The sequence below is a fragment of the Drosophila arizonae genome, chromosome X, assembly GCF_054131065.1.
Source record: "Drosophila arizonae isolate 15081-1271.41 chromosome X, UAZ_ARI_1.0, whole genome shotgun sequence".
In the NCBI taxonomy this organism is placed as follows: Eukaryota; Metazoa; Arthropoda; class Insecta; order Diptera; family Drosophilidae; genus Drosophila; species Drosophila arizonae.
The window spans coordinates 2,835,022-2,843,407 of NC_142927.1; the positions used below are offsets into that span (position 1 = coordinate 2,835,022).

Consider the following 8,386-nt stretch of genomic DNA (forward strand, 5'->3'; position numbering starts at 1 on the left):
TTGTTTGGTCTTGCTATTGCCGCCCCCTACCCCACCCTTAGCCGCTAGCCCCTAGCCCCACTTGTGCTGCTTTCCAAATGAAACTTGCAAGAAAAACAAATTAGAGGCCATCGGACAACGCATTTGTCAGCTGTTTGTTCGCTGCTTTTACAGGGTATACAAGAGTGTGGGTCTAGGGTGGTCCTAGGGTGGTCCCGGCGTGGCTAGAGGAGCCCCAGGCTTGGAGTCTGTGCTTTATTTTTGGCTCAAGCTGTCGCATGGCTCGTGCGCTGGCATTTTAAAAACGCTTTAATCTTGTCTGTCTGCAGCATTTGTCAAGCTCACGCTGTCTCGCTCACTAGCGCCATCTCGCTCGCACAGTGCCATTAACTGCTGACCTGCGGATCATGTGTTAACAGTGCAATGAATTAGAAATTAACCTGAATTACAATTCAGTTCCAGTTCTTCTACAAAAATGAATGGCAAACAGCTTTAACAGTTAGTTTAGCTCGTCTCAGCTGGTGCATAATCTATATGGACTACCTTGTAAGCCTTAACATGCAGATTAATGTAACACTTGAGCAAGAACGAGGTGATGAATGCTGAAAAGCTCAACTTCAGTTAAATATGTTTAAGTGGAAGACAAATTTAACATGAAGTTGTAGTAAGTGATGTTGGAAATACAGAGCTAAAGGTCCTGGGAAATTCTATATATATTTAACTATTAGATAAATTAAACATGTAGTTGAAGTACCTGGTAAATTTTATCATGCAGCTTGACTTGAAGCTAAAGAAAATCGTTGTATAGCAAAGCATTCAAGTGTCCGATTCAAGTATCATTTGAATAAATTTATATTTAACAGGCAGTAAGTCTGAACAGTGACGTTGGGCCTGAAGTTTTACAGCTTATAGGGAATTATAGCCCAGTCGAGTAAGCATTGTAAATAAATTTAAATAGCACATAAAGTTTACGAGGACTTTTAAAGTAATTTCTGATAGTCAACTCTGTTGGGCTGTTGGGCTGTTGGCTGGATGCTGCTGCAAGGCTTTTGTCGCGTGTCAAGCGTGAATGGATGAACATAAATGGGTCATAGATGTGCATATAGAAGGCCGATAGCTGGCTGACTCCAAGCTCAAGCGCCCGAGTCAACTATAAATGTTCATTGAGCCTGCAGCTGCAATAAATAAAATGAGAAATGAGAGTAAGAAGGAGAGAGGGAAGCAGAGAGAGAGAGTTAGAGAGGGGGCATATCTATATATACATATATGTATGTATATACCGATACAAACGTTGGTCGTTCGACTTTTACCTTAACCCGTATGCTACGCTGCGTATGCGTTATTTCTTTTACGCAATGACCAGCACAATTTTCTCTCCTTTTTTTATAGTTACCCCTTGAGCAGTGTGCGCCATGGGGTGTATATACGAGTGTGCGTGTGTGTGTGTGGGGTGGGTGAAACGTAGGTAAACTAACTATGGCATGGCGCACACACTGCACAAAATTCTGAACTGTGTTTAGCCTACGGCTTAGATTCAAAACATGAAAACGCATAAGTGAATTTGGGTTTGAATTTTTTTCGACTGCTAGCTGGCTTTTGTGAGAGCAAGAGTTTCAGCGCTTCACTGAACGATTTTGCTTGGAAAACGCACAATATTGCATATGAAATGAAGTGAGCGAGAAGAGGCAGACAGCATTCAGGAGCATTTAATGTCTACCTTAGCTATGCATAAATATACATGTAAATCAACTCCTATATACATTCTTAGACTGTTACAGCCTCTACAGGGTATCTCAGTAGTCGCCATGCTCGCATAGCTGCAATAGCTTTTGCAACTCTTTACTTTTTCATTTCATTTTTTACAGCTGCCTCCTGTGTTTGTTGTTGTTATTTAAGTTGATGTCTCTGCACACACACATCAATCGTGCTGTGCATGTGTGTGTCTGTGTGTGTGATTCTGCATATGCATAATACATGCATGGGCCGCCGGCTAGCGACTGCGGCTGCTGCTGCTGCTGCTTCTGTCTCGTCTGTCTATCTGCCATGCTGCGTTACCTCCGGCTTTACCCCTACCGCCTCACCCCCACTCTGCCGCCTCCCTTTTCCACTGAGAGCCATATCATTTTTAATAGTTTTCAGCCGCGCAGTCGACGTCGGCGTCAGCGTCGACGTCGTTTCATTTGCCACTTGTTTACTTTGCAAACTGGGTCTCTCGTTTACCCAGCCTACCCCTACCCACACCCACACCGTCACGGCTAACCCGCAAATCAAACAATGAACTTTGCACAACAACAACAGAAAACTCAAATCAAAAAAAAAAAAAAAAAAAAAAAAAAAACTTGCAAAGTTTAAAAAAAAAAAAAAAAAAAAATAGTCAACAAAATTAGAAACAAAATTTAATTTTTTTTTTTTTTTCAAAGTGTTATGGGCCTTTGATGAACTTTTTTTTTTGGCCAGGCCGATTAGCATATGGGCGCCCTGAGGTGAGTGCAAGGGAAAGACTTAGCAGGAACTGGCTTATAAGGAACTGGAACGCATAGGTTCAAAGACCAAATACTCTTCATAAACAGCAAGCCGGGGCTTACAAAGTGGGTAGGGGTAGGGGCAGCAGTACGAGAGACAAGAGGTAAATGTGGGCGGTCGGGAGTAGATGGTATGACTTAAGGCGTAGCGACTAGACCAAGAATTAGGTGCTAAAGGGTCAGGGGTAAAAATAAACAAGGGTCCTATAAGGTAGAGGGAAAGTACCTTAAAAAGAAAGGAGCTTGGTAGTGGCGATAAGTACTCCCAAATGGGATGAGGTGGAGTGGAAGCAGAGGGAGCTAGAAGGTAGATCTTACTAGGGAGTAGGATGTTATTTTAAGAGGTAGGCGAGAAGGGGTAAGACGTTGGGAGGTAGGTCGTCAGAGGTAGTAAGTCATTAAAGGGATGAGAGCTAATAAGTGTGACCCAGAAGAAAGTAGGAGGTAGGGTTAGAGGTAGAGCTCAAGCGAAAGAGGTAGATGAACAGTCATGCTAGCTCCTAGACCTCTGGAAAGTCAAGGAGGTAGGGGGTAAGAAGGTCCTTATTGCCGTTCATATTAAAGTCTTCAACTTCAAAGAGCTGTCGGCGCCTTCGTCTCAATTGAATGATGTCAGACGTGCGACGCGCTATAAACAAACAAATGACAAGCCTGCATAATACATAAATCGTGAAACACACACATTCCAGCAAACACGAACACACACACACACACACACACACACACACACACAAATATTGCACTTGTGTGGCAGACAAAGGGCTTAGCGAAGCGTTACAAGACGCCAAGATGCATGAGTTGATGGCAGAGGCAGCGATGTCACAGTTGATGCTAACGGCGTAAGCGAGGCACACACACACACACACACACACACACTCAAGCTCACACGCCGCATCACACGTTATTTAAAGACTCTGAGGAGGATGCGCCAGCCGGCTGCCGACAAAAACAGCAGCAGCAGCATACAAAGGCTGACAAAAAACGACTGTTATCGATAATCTCTTTGTGTGTGACAGAGAGAAAGGGGAAAAAGCGGGGAGAGAAAGAGAGGAATAGATAAAGGCAAGCTCCGCCATGAAAATGTTTGACCTATGATCCAATTAACGTGCATATGTTTGCTTCACGCCATTAAGCAAAGACTTGTCGTCTTTTATCGATAAACGTCGCTTAAGTTATCGGTTAGTTTAAGGAGCAGCAAGTGCTTGGCGTGCCAAAATGGTGCGAAAGGCAATGCTGTTTAAGTCCCTAACGTTATTTGAGTGTGAACATTGAGAGCATTTTATATAAACATATGGCAAAGTATCGTTTATGTTATCGATAAAAATTGTAAATGATTGTCTTGCTCATTTTAGCTGTGCAAATTGTTTATTTGGGTTTTCTAATGAAGAGCATAGATTTCAAATAAGATAAAGCAATTTTAGTATTATCGATAACTTTTACAGGCTTTTAATCTATATTTACTAAGTACATACAATAAACGAAAACTAATGAGCTTTGATTTTTTGTCTCTTCTCTTTTCAGCAAGTAAGTCATCGCATAACCATCGAGCTATCGATTAATCGAAGCGTGCACTGCATCCGTTTTAGTTGATTTCAATTAATCCTAGGCGTTAGAAGGTAACGAAAATGTTGTATTTGTTCAATGTATTATCGATGTTCATCGATAATATTTCGTACTGTGTAATGTATGGAAATCCTTTGGTAGGCTATCGATTTATCGATAGCTAAAGGGCAGACATTTTTAAGATTGCTTTGGCAATCTTAATTAATTTAATTGGAATCAAACTTTATATATTAATTAATTCATAAACTTGTACATGTATCGATAATTTATCGATACACAGAAACATGCAGCTAGCATCACTTCAGTTCAGTTTTCTTCACTGCCGAATATGATCCTCTCTGTATCTTCCTCTCTCGCTCTCTCCCTCTCTCTCTTCATCTCTGTGTGAGTGTGTGTTAATCTGCTCCCATTCTCTGCTCGCATTAGGCCATAAAATCAAAATTAAAGCCCAAAGCGAAAGTCAAAGGCAACGCCAATGGCAATGGCAATGCCTTAGGCAAAGGGCACAGCCAATGCAATATGCATGGATGGCAGAGTGCATATTCCACTTATGGCCCGAGTCGAGTGCTCCTCTATGTGTATGCAGGCATATATACATATGAATATATATGTATATATATGTGCATATGTATATGCTGAATGCGCTCACATATTCCGAGTTCTAGACACGAATCACATTTGCATAAAGGCTTAGGCGGCATTTGCATTTAGATGATAGTCTCTAACAGCGGCTGATTTGATGTTTGATGCTGTTGCTAGTATTCTGGCTGTTGTTGTCGTTGTTGTTGTTGTAAGTTTTGACATTGTTGCCTCATGCGAAGCAACGGTCTGCATCTAATGCAAATGCACAAATGCGATTTATGACAGACCTGGACATGAGCGCGTCGCCAACTTTTCAGCCAAAAGCAAATATGACTCGACCTCTGTCTCTGTCTCTGTCTCCGTCTCTGTCTCTTTCACTCTATGTTTTTAACAGGCAAACATTTACACACACACACACACACACATGCACACACACACTCTAATATGTCATTCATCATTTCGCTGAGCATTTGCTTGTTTGGCACATTGTCAGCCGGCCCATTAACGCGCCCAAGGCTCAGCCAGCTGCCTATGGTCATCAGCCCCTAGATACCAAACAGCCGATGGGTCTTCTCCCTCCCTCCCACACTCTTCCTGTCTTTCTCCCTCTCTCTCTCTCTCTCTTGTCATGTGATATGGCAGCTTAACCCAACAATTGTCGCTGGTTTTGCTGTGTGTTTGCCAGCCACACACAAAAATTCAATAAAAATATTTGATTAATTGTGCTAAATGCACAATGTTTGCATAGTTTTCGCTTACACAACAGTCCCAATTGAGAATGGCAGAGAGGGGCGCTCGTAAAGAGAGAGAGAGAGTGAGAGAGAGAAAGAGAAAAGGAAAAAGAGACTGAGACTGAGCGAGCTTTAAGTAATTATTGTTATTACATGGCACACAAAGATGGGTAGAGCTCAAACACCGTTTAATTGTTCTGGAAAATTATCTCTGTTTACTCTGCTGTTTCCCTCTCTTCATTGCTCTTTTCCACTAGCTTTACATGCTTCTCTCAGTTAAATATCATTCATAATTAGCTAGACTCACATTTGACTAAAAATTATGCCAAGCCCTAGCTAAGATCGTTAAGATGAATAGTTATACAAGTAATACCCATTATAATTCGAAATATGTATGTTTCTGTATATTGTATTATATGATATATTTATTATATTTAATCTATACATATATATAATACCAAGTTATTTCAATTAGTTTTCAATTCTTTGGAATAATTTGATATGAAGAGCCCCATCAAGTCTAACTAATCATAGCAGGAAAACTTCTGGTATGTGATTGAGTTTACGAAGGATATATGTAAGTTCAACAACCTGAGCTGAGTCCATATAGCCAACAGTCGATTCGCCTATATAAATAAATGAGCCTATCTTTCCAACTATCGTACGTAGACGTTCGTATTCTTTGTAGCTCTAACATATATCTTATAAGAACGATCTAGACTTTATTCAAATCATCGATATAATATAGTTTCTAAAAAATCGATAAAAATCGATCGATTGTGAATTCGTATATTTAGCTTTTAAGGCTTATATTGCAAGTGTTACAGTCGCTTATATACGTAGGCATACAATTTTTATTTATCCAGCGCTATGCCCTCTAGGCTATCTGTTAGTTGACCACTCCCGACTAGAACAGTTTTGCTTGCTCTTGTTCTCTTTTAGCTATTTTGCGACAGCTACTGCTCAAGCTGGAGACAACGAGTGGAGAGAGAGTCGAGGGAGTCAAGAGTCAGAGAGAGATAGAGTTAGCGTGCGAGAGAGATAGAGATGGCATTTCGATTTAAATATTTCATTGAGCAAAGTTTGCTGATGTTGCTGAAGAGCAGCAGAAGGAGGCTGCGTGGCGGGGTGAGGGCGTGGCATGGTCTGCTGGCTGCTCATCTGTTTTGTCAGTTCATCTGTTGCATTATTCATTAGGACAGCGGCGACGCCACCTGGCGGCGGGGGGCAGAAGCGTGCAGCAAAGGGGCCATGACATTGGACAAGCTTCCGTGTTCCGGTACAGCCAAAGCAGAGTCAACTACATAGATGGATGACACCAGAGGGAGAGAGACAAAGAGCGAGAGAGAGAGAGAGAGAGAGAGTGAGTGAGTGAGTGAGTGGGTGGGTGGGTGTTTGCAAGGGGGATGGGGCAACGGAAATTGCAAGCATGACCAAATAATGACTCACACACACACACACACACAGAGAGAGAAAGAGAGAGAGTGAGAGATAGGGAAAGGGAGAGAGAGAGAAAGAGAGACAGACAACCACAGTGTTTGCTGCCTTTGCATAGGGTATACGCAGCGAAGCAAAGCAGTGGAGAAGGGGAGGGGGAGGGGGGGCTTGGGTAAATCAGCGCACTTGTCAAATATGATGATGGACACTTGAAAGGCGCAAAGGCTGGCGAGACAGGCAGGAAAAGCCAGGCATGCCAAAAAGCCAAATTGCTTTTCGAAATACATATATTTTTCATAAAAATATTTTTAATACCCTGCAGACAAGCGGGAACATGGGTATATGACGAACTAGAGTATTTACTTATGCTCCAAAATGCTTTATTTATATTGGAATTTCAACTCATAGAAGAAATTTGTTAAAAAAAAAAAAAAAAAAAAAAATAAATAAAAAACACCAACAACTGATTTATCCAATATATAGAAACTTCATTTACGATTTAAAGGGTATTGATTAATTCACTCGATTTGTGATTTCTTCATGTGTTTCAAAATTCTTCAGTTGCATGGAGAATGGAAAATGGAAAATTCTTTTCAGAAACCAACGTATTTATATAGAGAGCTAAAGGCAAATCTCATATATACATTTATATATATATCATTCTTTTGTTAAATGTTTCAGTCTAAAAATAGTTCACTGTGTGTGTGTGAGTCATAAAAGCGCAAGATATGACATACACCCACACACATGCATATATACACTCGCACACTCGCACTCTCGCATATCATATGGCATATCAAAATATCAAGTATACGCCATGTGTTACGTGTGGTAGCTGAGCCCAAAAGGCGCCAGCGCCAGCGTCAAATTGTAGCTAAGTTCAATTTGCTTTCAAGTGTTGTATGTGTGACATGTGTAGTGCTTGTTGTAGTTGTTGTTGTTGTTGTTGTTGACCACCCACACATCCATCCATCCACCAGCCAGTCAGCCAGCCAGCCTGCCAACCACCCACCATCACCCACACCAATTCTATTTATCGATATATATCGCTGGCTATGCACACAAATGATTTATTTATTTATTTACTTATTGCCAATGCCAGTGACGCGAGTTTTTCCATGACGCAGCTGCCACATGCTGCCAACAAAGCAACAACCCCCACCCGCCATTCTCTCCATCCCACTATTTACCACCTCACTCTCTATCTGCACTACTCCAACACCCACCGCAACCGTAACAAAATAACTAAAAAAAAAAAATAATACTTGTATATGTTATTTCGAGTGCGAGTTTTGTTCAAATTTATTGAACATTTGTCGCAACAAACTTTTATGAACTTTAGTTTGATGAGCTACTAATACCCTGTAATAGTGTGCTGAGAACCCTATTGGAGACTTGTATAAAGTAGTTTATGGTGAAATTTTATTGAAAACTTTTCTCTCTTCATGACGATTTATTCAAGCGAAATAATCTTTTCTCTTTGCTTCGAGTTTCCTTTTATATTTGATCAAAATCGAATCAGAAATTTTGGTAGCTTGGATCATTTGTTATGTCAGACTTCTAGCGTAAAGA

General features: G+C 41.0%; 1 long non-coding RNA gene across 1 annotated transcript in view; it reads left to right on the top strand.

Annotated features, from left to right (window-relative positions):
* LOC149267800 (uncharacterized) overlaps window positions 1–8,076 on the top strand; it is a 32,618-nt gene extending 24,542 nt beyond the window's left edge. The window contains exon 2 of the long non-coding RNA XR_016270907.1: window positions 4,023–8,076. This is a non-coding gene — a long non-coding RNA (uncharacterized LOC149267800). The remainder of the gene's footprint in view (window positions 1–4,022) is intronic.
* Window positions 8,077–8,386: the final 310 nt, after the last annotated feature.